This window comes from Dipodomys merriami, unplaced genomic scaffold, assembly GCF_024711535.1.
Source record: "Dipodomys merriami isolate MVZ:Mamm:240054 unplaced genomic scaffold, mDipMer1.0.p SCAF_218, whole genome shotgun sequence".
Lineage (NCBI taxonomy): Eukaryota > Metazoa > Chordata > Mammalia > Rodentia > Heteromyidae > Dipodomys > Dipodomys merriami.
In genome coordinates this window covers 1,210,886-1,225,525 of record NW_027203582.1, presented here as the reverse complement: position 1 = coordinate 1,225,525, position 14,640 = coordinate 1,210,886, and positions in this window count along the sequence as shown.

The window sequence follows — 14,640 nt, the reverse complement described above, 5'->3', positions numbered from 1 at the left end:
GAGTCTCTTAGGATCTTCCACTATCTGAAAGTGGCATGACTGGGATTCGAACTCTAGACCTATGTTCCTTTGCGGGACTATGGCTTCCCCAATAGCCCGCCAGCCTTCAGCAATGCAAGATGAAGTACCCTTTGGATCTCTGTCATTCAGACCCAGATGTTCATGGTGCAAAGGAAGAAAATGTAAAAATGCATTCATGCAACATTTTTTTTTTTTGGTCGGTCATAGGGTTTGAATTCTGGGCATGGGTATTGTCCCTGTGCTCTTCAGCTCAAGGCGAGCACTCTACCGCTTGAGTCACAGCGCTACTTCCGGGTTTCTAGTGGTTTACTGGAGATAAGATTCTCATGGACTTTCCCGCCAGGGCTGGCTTTGAACTGTGATCCTCAGATCTCAGCCTCTTGTGTAGCTTGGATTACAGTTGTGAGCCACCGGCGCCCGCCTCTGTCACTTTTACTCTGTGCATATTTTTCCCACTTGCAAGGTTTGGAGATCTAGGATCCTAGTATCTGCTCTGGCTCCAGTGGCTGCACCCCAGCGTAGGATGATGGAAGCTGAGTCAGAGTTGCCATAACCTGAGTTTAAGACCTTGTTTCTCAAAATAAATAAATAAAAAAAAATAGCTCCCTGGCTTGCAATTCACGCTGTTTTTTTCTACCAGGCTTTGGATTTGAACTCAGGGTCTGAGTAACTCTGCAGCACTGTGGAAGTTCACCATGCTTGAAGACAAGAAAGTCGGGCCTGGTCCCTAGGCCTGAATTCAAGCCCCAGCCCTGGAAAACATACTATTTATATTCATTATAAAGATAGAATTTGTGACCTCAGGACCAATGGAATAGAATTGAAAACCCAGAAATGAACCTACAGACCTATAGCCATCTAATCTTCGATAAGGAAGCTAAAACAATAGAATGGAAGAAAGACAGCCTCTTCAGTAAATGGTGCTGGCAAAATTGGTTAACTACATGTAGAAAACTAAAGCTAGATCCTTATATATCACCCTGCACCAGAATCAACTCCAAATGGATCAAAGACCTTGAACTCAAAGCAGACACTCTGAAAACATTACAGGATGGAATAGGAGAAACCTTAGGTCTCCTTGGCTCAGGCCGAAATTTTCTGAATAGAGACCCGGAAGCACAACAAATCAAAGAAAGGTTGGACAAATGGGATTGCATACAGTTGCAGAGCTTCTGCAGGGCAAATGACATAGCTAGCAAGATCAATAGAAAGCCCACCGATTGGGAGAAGATCTTTACTAGCCATACAACGGACAAGGGTCTCATATCTAAAATATCCTTGGAACTCAAAAAATTAAACCACCCAACAACAAATCCTCAAAGAAACAACTGCCCAATAAATAAGTGGGCGAAAGACTTAAAGAGAAGCTTCTCTGAAGAAGAAAGAAGGATGGCCAATAGACACATGAAGAAATGTTCAACATCCCTAGCCATAAAAGAAATGCAAATCAAAACAACATTGAGATATCACCTCACTCCAGTTAGAACAGCAAAAATCAAGAACTCTAACAACAACAGATGCTGGAGGGGGTGTGGACAGAAGGGAACCTTACTTCATTGTTGGTGGGAATGTAAACTTGTTCAACCACTTTGGAAAGCAGTATGGAGGTTCCTCAAAAGACTTCACATAGATCTCCCCTATGATCCAGCAATCCTACTTTTGGGCATTTACCCAAATGTTTACAAACAAGACCACACTAAAGCTACCAGCACAACTATGTTTATTGCAGCATTATTTACCATAGCTAAGATATGGAACCAACCCAGATGCCCCTCAGTAGATGAATGGATCTTGAAAATGTGGTATATATACACAATGGAATTCTATGCCTCCATCAGAAAGAATGACATTTCCCCATTTGTTAGGAAATGTAAAGGCTTGGAAAAAATTATATTAAGTGAAGTAAGCCAGGCCCAAAGAAGCATAGGTCCCATGGTTTCCCTTATTTGCAATATCTAGTATAGGTATGAGTCAAGCAGAAAAGGTCAGATAATGTGATGTTAGGAAAATGAAGCCTTAAATATGTATTTTAATGTTTTCGTTTCTTTCATGCATATGTTTCTAACGCATTTATAAGATTATTTCTTTGTTGCTTTGTATGTCCCTCCCCCACAGTGTAACCCCTGCTTTCACTATATTTGATGTCAGTATAACATGTGGAGGAGATGGGGGCAAACAAGTCGTTTAAGGATTCAGGTGGACCTGTTGCAACAATGAGAAGTACAAAATGTCATGTCAAAACCAGCTTTACAATGTCGGTGGGGGGGTATAATTGGGTGGGGGGAGGGGGGAGGCTGGGAAGGGATGTGAAGGGTAAACAAAGGAGGAGGCTGCAATGCTTGGTAAGAAATGTATGCATTATCCTGCCCATGTAATTGTAGCCCCTCTGTACAGTATGTTCTCAAATAAAATAAAATAATATTAAAAAAAAATAAAGATAGAATTTGTATTTACCTATAGATGTTCAGTCCATATACTGTTTGTTGTGGTTATTGATTGTATTTTTGTTTTATTCAACTATTTACCATTTATTGACTGTGAAGATATGCATTCCATTTATTATACTGATGACATCCCATCACATAGTATCTCAATTTGTAGATGTGTTCTCCATCATGTCTGACACCCAGGACTCTCAGAGAAAAGGAAAACAGATGTCACACTTGGCTTATTATTCCACAATCCAGTTGTTTGCAGTGCTGGGATCTGAACTCAGGACCTAGCAGACCCAATTCAACACAGCATCCTCTAGCCAAGGAAGCTGCCAGGCAGTTCCCAGACCCTGAGATTGAGCCACAGGGGTGGACAAAATAGCCATACATGGATAGGCAGGTGGCAGTATACCAATAAATATATATTTGTATAGAATTCCAGAGACATCTACTTAAGATTCAATGACATCAACTACATTCCTACCAACTCTTAGGTATTTATTATGCTGCCATTGAAGGAATAGTATTGTTTTCATGCTTAATAACCCTTCATTAAGATCAATCAGCATCCTAGGATCATTGCATCCCATTTTAGATTAGATGATGCCCGCAGAAACTTATTCAATCATGAGTTTCCAAATATTCCATCGTTATTCCCGTGCATAGGAACAAGTCTCTTGGGAAGTCTCCCCACTGGTAGGTGTCAGGACCAGGATTCAATATTAGGGCCTTCGCTAACATATGGGCCTGTGGCTTCCGCAATAGCCCGCTAGCCTTGGCCAATGCAAAGTGAAGTAAACTTGTAGCCTTGTCATTCAGGCCCAGATTGGTCACCATGCAAAGGAATAAAATGTAAAAAATCCATTCTGCGGCTATTTTTCAGTGAGTGTTTTTATTTTCTCCTGCAAGGCTTCAGGGCCTAGGATCACAGGGTCGGCTATGTGCCCATGGCAGCCCACCAGCCTAAAGTGATCAAAGCTGAGGCAGAGTTGCCATGAACTGAGTTCAAATCGCTTGGGTGGCAAAAAAAATAAAATAAAAAAATAATAAACCATCCGAGCTCAGAATTCACATCATTTTCTCTGCCACAGCTGGGATTCCAACTCAGACCTGGATAACACTATAGCACGATGGGTGAAGGAGAAGCTCACCCTCCTTGAAGACTACAAGGTCAGGTCTGCTTCCAGGGACTGAATTGAAACTCCCACACTGGCAAAAATCATATGCCCACCTAATTCAAACATAGGATCTCTATTTACATACATGTGTGGAATGCATCATGCATTCAATGTAGTTATTCTTTTTATTTATGTCTTAGTAAGGGATGCATTTTGTATCTTATTGATTATTATGACAGTTATAACTGTGCTGGCAGGGATGAGAACTAATTCCCATGTCTATAGCATTGCTTAAGCCTTCTCCATCCTAGCTGAGACCCAGAATTTTCACAGGGCAGGAAAACAAGTGGACATATTGGATTCTCACATCTGCATTCCTCTTTTGGCAGTGTTGGGGTTGGAACTTAGAGCTTAGCAAACCCAATAGGAGAAAGGGTCAAGGTGAGGACACCATGCTGAGAGCTAATAAGGAACTAAGCTCTTCCCAGGACCTGAGATCGAGCCCCAGGAGTGGGAGAGGGAAAGCACAATACTCATCCATTCATAAGCTGAAGGTAGTCAGCATATTTGTATACAGTAGGAGAGATGGTGACCTGTGATGGAATCCAATATACTCCATGACTACCGATTCTTGGATCTTTCCAGATGCCTCCATTTCATGACTGTGATGATTATGGTCAAGCTTTATCAACTCTTCATTGAAAATAATCGATACACAAAGAATCTTGCCTATCATTTCCTGCCACGCCTACTCTGGTGGAGTCTGCTTAGCATGGGAAACCTGCTTTTAGATCTGAGAATGGGGCTTTAAAGAGGCCTACCTCCTGGAAAGGCTGGCAAGCCCCTGGGAAAGATGTGTTCCTGTTTTCCTTTTCCTCGCTGTATAGGAGCGCCTATTAATCTTTTACTGTTCCTGCTGCTTGTTCTACTTACTCATGTTCTACGTTCCCTTATTCAAGGCTCTTTTGTTGACGACTCCAACATCCGATGAGTGTCTTGAGAATATGACTAACTCACCAGAGTTAAGTGCTACCCTGAAAGCCCCTCTTATGGAGGCTAGTAGACAAGTCATAAGTAAATATAAAAGTATTGGGGGTTTCATGATGTCACTTCAGCAGAAGGAATTGTAAGAAATTTACAAGAAGCTGTAGGCACGGCTAGAGCAGAAAGAGTGTATGGCTGTTGGAGACTTCCCTTTAATCCTGAAGCATATACAATAGACTCATATAGATATCCTGTGGATAAGAAAGATGTAGAGGGATATGTAGACCAAAAGCTAAATAAGATTCCTAAAAAGTCGGTAGATGGAAGGTAGCAATAGCTTATCAAAGGAAAATGATGGGATCCTCCATTATCTAGAGGACCCCAGAGACTTCCCCCAGATCCATACCCTTTTACAGGTGTGTATGATAAGGATGGCAATCATTGGGAGAACTACTTAGGAGAAAGAACTTCCTATTACTCTCTTCCATTTACTGAGAGACTTGCTAGATCTAGACCTCTTTGGTGCTTACTATCAAAGAAGGAATAAGAAAGATCTTATGAGCCAGTTAAGGCCTCTATGGAGAAGAGTAAATGATTATGTGAACGGGTTACAGAAAAGACACTGTGAGCTTAAATTTGATATATGGCCAGATTTAACTAAGTATACTAAATATCATGATTTGGGCCACAAATTGGGGACCCTCTAAAGAATGGCAAAGAAGCAAAATTGCTTAAAAAAGATTTGAAACATATAAAGTACAAAACTAAACAAAACTAACTATGAAGTACTAGAGTTCATGCCTTTCTGTTCAGCCCTTGCCCATATGCTCTGGTTAATGGTTAATAGTTGATAAACATTGAAACCAATTGTATTTCTTAAAAATAGAGGTAAAGCCAAAAACAAGTGCCTATCGTCATAGTTCGTCATCCAAAAAACAAGATCAGGTGACCAGCTGGTGACCAATCACCCAAGAATGAAGCCTTACAACAAGATTGTGTAACCTTTTGCCCTTTCTCATGGAGACTTTTGCTATAAAAGCTTGTTATCCTCTGCAATAAATCCCACTCAGCACTCACTCCTCTTGTGTGTGAGTTGTCTGTTTGCCATCTCCCCACCTATTCCAGTTATCTCCACTTGGTGTCCTCAGTTGTCCCGACAGAGCTGGTCCGTGGCAATTTCCTAAGTGCATCCTGCAGAAAGTACTCATTCAAAGATGAGAATTCAACGACCCTTCCAAGTGCCGGAAACGAGTATATCAGGATCTTCCACCATTCCCTCAATGGAGGGGGACTAACCTGGAATCGACCTTGAGGTCTCCGATACCCCGTTGCCCTTAGGCTTCCCCGAGAGCCAGCAGACCTTCAGTCACTCCAGGTCAACTTCACTCTGCAGGCCGCTGAGTTCGGACCCAGCATGGTCACCATGCAAAGGAAAATGAACATAAAAGGGCCAGGTGGAACTTCCTGCCACTTTTTTTTTCCCCTAGCGGCTTTTTTTTTTCCTGCAAGCCCTGGGGTCCTAGAATCTGATGATGGGTTGTAGATCCAGAGGCTGCAGCCTAGGATGATTGGAACTGAAGTAGAGTTGCCACGACTTGAGTTCAAGATCTGAGTCTGTTAAAAAATATTATGAAGGAAGCACCCCAGCTCTGAATTCGCCCCATTTTACTGCCAGAGCTCGGATTTGAACTCAAGTCTGGGTAACTCTGTTGCACTGTGGGGGAAGGGGAAGATCACCATCCTTGAAGACTACAAGTTCAGGCCTGCTCCCAGTGCCTGAATTGAAGCCCCAACACTGGCAAAAATCATATGCCCACCTATTTTACACATAGGATCTCTATTTACATACATGTGTGGAATGAGTCATGCTTTCAGTGTAGTTATTTATTTTATTGTGTGTCTTAGTCAGAGATGCATTTTGTATTTTATTGAGTATGATGACAGATATAAAGGTGCTGACATGCACGACAACCTATTCCCATGTCTATAGAGTTGCCTGTGCCTTGTCCATCCTAGATGAGACCCAGGACTTTCACAGGACAGGAAAGCAAGTGAACTGTTATACTGCTCACATCAGGATTCATGTTTTGGTAGTGTTGTAATTTGAACTCAGAACCTAGCAGGCCCAATTGGCGAAAGGGTCAAGGTGAGGACACTGGCCTGTGAGCAACTGAGGAGCTAGACTATTCCCAGAACCTGACATTGAGCACCAGGGAGGGCCAGTATAGGCATAAATTCATAATTTAAACATAGGACCTCTATTGATATACATGTGTGGAATGCATCATGCATTCAGTGTAGTTATTCTTTTTATTTTGTGTCTTAATCAGGGATGCATTTTGTATTTTATTGCATATGATGACAGATATAACTGTGCTGACATGGATAGCAATCTATTCCAATGAGTATAGAGTTGCCTATATAGCATACTGTGTCCTACCTGAGACCCAGGACTTCACAGCACAGGAAAACAGGTGCAACAATGGGCTTCTGAAAGAAGCATTCATGTTTTGGCAGAGTTGGGATTTGAACTCAAAGCCTAGCAGGCCCAATTGGTGAAAATGTTAAGGGAAGGACACTGGCCTGTGAGCAACTGAGGAGCTAGGCCGTTCCCAGGACCTGACATCGAGCCCTAGGGAGGGCCAGGATAGGCATAAATTCATAATTGAAACAAGATCTGTATTGATATATTTGTGTAGACAGCATCTTGCGTTCGGTGCACTTCTCCTTAACTTGTGTCAAATTCATGGAGGTATTGTGTATTTTACTGAGTATGGTGACAGATATAATGTGCTCACATGGATAGCAACCTGTTCTCATGGTTATAGAGTTGCCTATACATTCATTCTCCATCCTAGCTGAGACCCAGGACTTCCACACGAGAGGAAAACAGATGCAACGACTGGCTTCTGACAACAGGATGAAACTTTTGTCAGTGCTGGGATTTGAACTCAAATCTGGGTAACCCCATTGCAATGTGGGGGAAGGGGAAGCTCACCATGCTTGAAGACTAGAATGTCAGATCTGGTCCAAGGCCTGATTTGAAGCCCCAGAACTGGACAAAATAACAAGCCCAACTCTTTCAAACATATCTCTACTTCCATACTGGGGTGGTATGCATCTTGTATTCATTGTAGATTTTTTTTTTATTTTGAGTCTTATTCATGGATGTATTGTGTATTTTATTGAGTTTGGTAACAGGGATATCTGTGCTGCCCTGGATGCCAACCGATTCCCATGAGTAGAGAGTTGCCTATATAGCATTCTCCATCCTAGCTGAGACCCAGGACTTTCACAGCACAGGAAAACAGGCAACAATGGGCTTCTCACATCAGGATGAATCTTTTGGTAGGGTTGGGATTTGAACTCAAGGCCTAGCAGGCCCAAGTGGTGGATGGGTCAAGATGAGCACACCAGCCTGTGAGCCACTAAGTTGATATGCCCTTCCTGGGACCTGAGATTGAGCCCCAGTGGGGGCCTTAATAGTCATCAATTCATAATTAAAACAGAGGATCTCTATTTCCATACATGGGTGGGCAGCATCTTGGGTTCGGTGTAGTCATTGTCTTTACATGGTGTCTTATTCATGACGTATTCTGTATTTTACTGAGTATAGGATGACAGATACAACTGTGGTGACCTGAATGACAACCTATTCCCATGAGTCTAGAGTTGCCTATGCATTCTCCATCCTAGCTGAGACCCAGAACTTGCACAGCACAGAAGAACAGGTGCAATGACTGGTTTCTCACATCAGGGTGAATTTTTGGCTGTGCTGGGATTCGAACTTGGGGTCTAGGAGGCCCAAGTGCCCAATGGGTCCATGTGAGCACACCAGCCTGTGAACAACTAAGGAGCTGGGCCTTTCCCAGGAACTGAGATCTAGCCCTAGGGAGGCCACAATAATCGTCAATGCATCATTGAAACATGGGATGTCTATTCATATCCATGTGTGGACTGCCTCATGCAATGAGTGTAGTTATTCTCTCTATTTTGTGTGCTATGCATGGATGTATTTAGTATGTTCTTGAGTATATGATGACAGGTATAACTGGGCTGACATCGATGACAACCTATTCCTATGGCTACAAGGTGGCCCATGCATTCTCCATCCTAGCTGAGACCAAGGACTCCCACAAGAAAAGAAAATAGGTGTAAACACTGGCTTGTCACATTAGGATGAATCTTTTGGCACTGCAAGGATCAGAAATTAGGGCCTCGTAGGCCCAATAGGTGTTTGGGTCCACGTAAGCACACCAGCCTGTGAGCCACTAAGGAGCTAGGCCAGCCCCAGGGTGGAGGTCCTGGGGAGCACAATAGTCATCCATTTATAAGCTCAAGATATTATGCAAATAAGTACATATTTGTACAGAGTAGGAAAGATGGCGAACTGTGATGAAATCCAATCTACCCTGTGACTACCAATGGTTGGATCTTCCACTATGCGTCTATTTCATGACTGTGATGATTATGTTCATGCTTCATCAACTCTTCATGAACAATAATCGATACCCCATGAGTCTTGCCTACCATTTCCTACTCGCATCCTGCAGGAACTACTCATTCAATCACATTCCATGACTCTTCCTAGGTCCGGAAACAAGTATTTCAGGATCTCCCGCCATTCCCTCAATGTAGGGGGGCTGTCCAGGATTTGAAATTGGGGTGTCTGTTGCCTGGTCAGCCTGGGGCTCCTCTGATATCCAACAGGCCTTCAGCCATGCCAAGTCACCTTCAATCTGCAGGCCACCAGGTTCAGACCCAGCAAGGTCACCATGCAAAGGAAAATAAACAAAAAAGCATCAGGTGGAACTTCCTGCCACTTTTTTCTTCTCATGTCCATTTTGTTTGTTTGTTTGTTTTTTTCCTGCAAGCCCTGGGGTCCTAGGATCCAAGGATGGGCTGTGGGTCCAGAGGCTGAATCCTAGGATGATCAGAGCTGAGACAGAATTGCCAAAACTTGAGTTCAAGCCCTGGGTATGGAAAAAAATTAAAAATTAAAAAATTATGAATGAAGCACCCCCGCTCAGAATTTGCGCCATTTTACTGCCAGAGCTGGGTTTTGAATTCAGGTCTGAGTAACTCTGTTGCGCTGTGAAGGAGCGGGCAGCTCACCATCCTTGAAGACTAAAAGGTCAGGCCTGCTCCCAGTGCCAGAATTTGAAGCCCCAACACTGGCAAAAATCATATGCCCACTTATTTTACACATAGGATCTCTATTTACATACATGTGTGGAATGCATCATGATTTCTGTGTAGTTATTCATTTTATTCTGTCTTAGTCAAGAAAGCATTTGTATTTTATTGAGTATGATAACAGATTTAACTTTGCTAACATGGATGACAACCTATTCCCATGTCTATAGAGTTTCCTATGCCTTGTCCATCCTAGATGAGACCCAGGATTTTCACAGGACAGGAAAACAGGTGGACTCATGTACTGCTCACATCAGGATTGATGTTTTGACAGTGTTGTGATTTGAACTCAGATCCTAACAGGCTAAATTGGTGTAAGGGTCAAGGTGAGGACACTGGCCTGTGAGCAACTGAGGAGCTAGACCATTCCCAGAACCTGACATTAAGCACCAGGGAGGGCCAGGATAGTCATAAATTCATAATTTATACATGGGATCTCTATTGATATACATGTGTGGACAGCATCTTGCATTCGGTGTACTTCTCCTTAACTTGTGTCTAATTCGTGGAAGTATTGTGTATTTTACTGAGTATGCTGACAGCTACAACTGTGCTGACATGGATGTCAACCTGTTCCCATGGTGGTTGAATTGCCTATATAGCATGCTCCATCCTAGCTGAGTCCCAGGACTTTCATAGAACAGAAAAAGTGGAGGATTGATTGGATTCAGACATCAGTATTCATCTTTTGGCAGTGCTGGGATTTTAACTCAATATCTAACAGGCCCAAATGGTGAATGGATCATGGTGAGTACACCCGCCCGTGAGCCACTAGGGGGTTAGGTTGTTCCTGGGATCTGAGATTGAGCCCTGCTGGGGGTCATTATTGATATAAATTCAAAATTTACACAGATGATCTCTATTTACATACATGTGTGGCATGCATCATGGGTTCAGTGTAGTTATTTTATTGTGTGGCATAGTCAGCGATGCATTATGTATTTTATTGGGTATGATTACAGATATAACTATGCTGACATGGCTGGCAACCATGAGTATAGAGTTCCCTATATAGCATACTCCATCCTAGCTGAGACCCAGGACTTTCACAGCACAGGAAAACAGGTGCAACGATGGGCTTCTCACATCAGGATGAATCTTTTGGTAGGGTTGGGATTTGAACTCAAGGCCTAACAGGCCCAAGTGGTGGATGGGTCAAGATGAGCACACCAGCCTGTGAGCCACTAAGTTGATATGCCCTTCCTGGGACCTGAGATTGAGCCCCAGTGGGGGCCTTAATAGTCATCAATTCATAATTAAAACAGAGGATCTCTATTTCCATACATGGGTGGGCAGCATCTTGGGTTTGGTGTAGTCATTGTTTTTACATGGTGTCTTATTCATGACGTATTCTGTATTTTACTGAGTATAGGATGACAGATACAACTGTGGTGACCTGAATGACAACCTATTCCCATGAGTCTAGAGTTGCCTATGCATTCTCCATCCTAGCTGAGACCCAGAACTTGCACAGTACAGACAAACAGGTGCAATGACTGGTTTCTCACATCAAGGTGAATTTTTGGCAGTGCTGGGATTCGAACTTGGGGTCTAGGAGGCCCAAGTGCCCAATGGGTCCATGTGAGCACACCAGCCTGTGAACAGCTAAGGAGCTGGGCCTTTCCCAGGAACTGAGATCTAGCCCTAGGGAGGACACAATAATCGTCAATGCATCATTGAAACATGGGATGTCTATTCACATCCGTGTTTGGACTTCCTCCTGCATTGAGGTTAGTTATCCTGTCTATTTTGTGTGCTATGCATGGATGTATTTAGTATGTTCTTGAGTATATGATGACAGGTATAACTGGGTTGGCATGGATGACAACCTATTCCTATGGCTACAGGGTTGCCCATGCATTCTCCATCTTAAAGGAGACCCAGAACTCACACAGGAAAGGAAAACAGGGCAATGATTGGCTTCAGACATCAGGATGAATCTTTTGGCACTGCTGGTATCTGAACTTGGTGCCTTGCAGGCCCAATAGGTGAATGGTTCCACCTGAGCACACCAGCCTGTGAGCCACTAAGGAGCTAGGCCCTTCCCAGGACCTGAGATCGAGGCCTGGAGTGAAGGGGGGCACAATCGTCGTCCACTTATAAGCTGAAGGTAGTATGCAAATAAGTACATATTTGTATAGAGTAGGAGAGATGGCGACCTGTGATGGAATCCAATTTACCCTGTGACTACCAATTCTCAGATCTTCACCAATGCCTCCATTTCATGACTGTGATGATTATGGTCACGCTTCATCTACTCTTCATAAAAAAAAATGGATAGCCCATGAGTCTTGCCTATCATTTCCTACTCGCATCTTGCAGGAACTACTCATTCAAGGATGAGATGATCACATTTCACACTTCCTAGGTCGGGAAACGAGTATTTCAGGATCTTCCACCATTCCCACAATGTAGGGGGTTTGACCGGGATTCCAACCCGTGGCCTCCGTTGCATGGTTGGCTGTGACTTCCCCGATAGCCAGCAGGCCTTCAGCCATGCCAGGTCACCTTCACTCTGTAGGCCAACGGGTTCAAACCAACATGGTCACTATGCAAAGGAAAATACATTTAAAAGCATGAGGTGGAAATTCTGGCTACTTTTTTCCCCTTCTGGTCATTTTTTCTTTCCTGCAAGCCCTGGGGTCCTAGGATCCGAGGATGGGCTGTGGGTCCAGAGGCTGCAGCCTAGGATGATTGCAGCAAAGGCAATGTTGTCTCGACTTGAGTTCAAGGCCCAGGTTTGGCAAAAAAAAATTAATAATAATAAAAATAAATAAATAAATAATTATGAATGAAGCACTGTCGCTCAGAATTCATGCCATTTTACTGCCAGAGCTGGGATTTGAATTCAGGTCTGGGTAACTCTGTTGCACTGTGGGGGAAGGGGAAGATCACCATCCTTGAATACTACAAGGTCAGACCTGCTCCCAGGGCCTGAACTGAAGCCCCAACACTAGCAAAAATCATATGCCCACCTATTTCACACATGGGATCTCTATTTACATACATGTGTGGAATGCCTCATGCTTTCAGTGTGTGTCTTGGTCAAGGATGCATTTTGTATTTTATTGAGTATGATGACAGATATAACTATACTGACATGGATGGCAACCAATTCCCATGTCCATGGAGTTGCTTATGCTTTCTCCATCCTAGCTGAGACCTAGGACTTTCACAGGACAGGAAAGCAGGTGGATCGATGGGCTTCTCATATCATGATTCATGTTTCCGTACTGTTGTGATTTGAACTCAGAACCCAGCAGACCAATTGGCAAAAGGGTCAAAGAGAGAACATGGGCCTGTGAGCAACTGAGGAGGTAGGCCATTCCCAGGACCTGGCATCGAGCCCCAGAGAGGGCCAGGATAGGCATAGATTCATCCTTGAAACACAGGATCTGTATTGACATATATGTGTGGACAGCATCTTGCATTCAGTGCACTCCTTCTTATTTTGTGTCTAATTCATGGAGGTATTGTGTATTTTACTGAGTATGGTGACAGATATAACTGTGCTGACATGGATGATGACCTGTTCCCACGGTTAAAGGGTTGTCTATGCATACATTCTCCATCCTAGCTGAGACCCAGGACTTCCACATGAGAGGAAAACAGGTGCAACGACTGGCTTCTGACATCAGGATGAAAGTTTTGTCAGTGCTGTCATTTGAACTCAGGTCTGGTTAACTCCATTGCACTGTGGGGGAAGGGGAAGCTCACCATCCTTGAAGACTAGAATGTCAGGCCTTGTCCAGGGCCTGATTTGAAGCCCCAGCACTGGACAAAATAACAAGCTCATCTCTTTTAAACATAAGATCTTTATTTACATACAGTTGTGGTATGCATCTTCCATTCAGTGTAGTTTTTTTTTTTTCGAGTCTTATTCATGGATATATTGTGTATTTTATTGAGTATTGTGACAGGTATATCTGTGCTGCCATGGATGACAACCTATTCCCATTGCTATATAGCATTCTCCATCCTCACTTAGGTGCAGGACTTTCACAGGACAGGAAAACTTCTCACATCAGGATGAATCTTTTGGCAGTACTGGGATTTGAACTCAGGGCCTAGCAGGCAAAATTGATGAATGGGTCAAGGTGAGCATATCAGCCTGTGAGCCACTAAGGTGCTAGGCCATTTCCAGAACTTGAGCTTGAGCCCTGGAGTGGGGCTGGTGCATGATATTCATCCATTCATATGCTGAAACTTCTGTGCTAATAAATACCTATTTGTACAGAGTAGGAGATGTGGCGAACTGTGTTGGAATCTTATCTACCATGTGAGTACCAATTCTTGGATCTTTCCCAATGCCTCAATTTCCTGAATGTAAGTATTATTGTCACACTTCATGAAGTCTTAATTAAAAATAATCATTGTGCCAAAGATCTTGCATATCATTTCCTATGAGAATCATGCATTAACTTCTCATCTCCTCCCTAGACCTAAATTCAAGCACCAGCCCGAAAAACGTAACATTTATAGACATTTTAAATATATGATTTATACTTACATCTATATATTCAGTCTATATCATGTTTGTTGGAGTGATTCATTATATTTCATTATTGATAGATCGATTTAGCATTTATTTTATGGACTGTGAGTGCACCTATAACATTTATTATATTTATTCCAATCTATTCCATAGCATGTGGCTTTGCAGATATATTATGTACATCATACCTGACACCCAGTACTTGCACAGAAAAGGAAAACAGGTGTCACACATGGAATATTACACCAGGAAGAAACTTTTGGCAATGATGGGACCTAGACTAAGGGTGAGTGTCATCATGGCAGCCGCTAGCCCGTTCAACTGCCAAGTGGATCCCAGTATCTGGGATTAAGCCCCAGGTTTGGCCAAAATAGCAATAACTCTCTATGCAGAT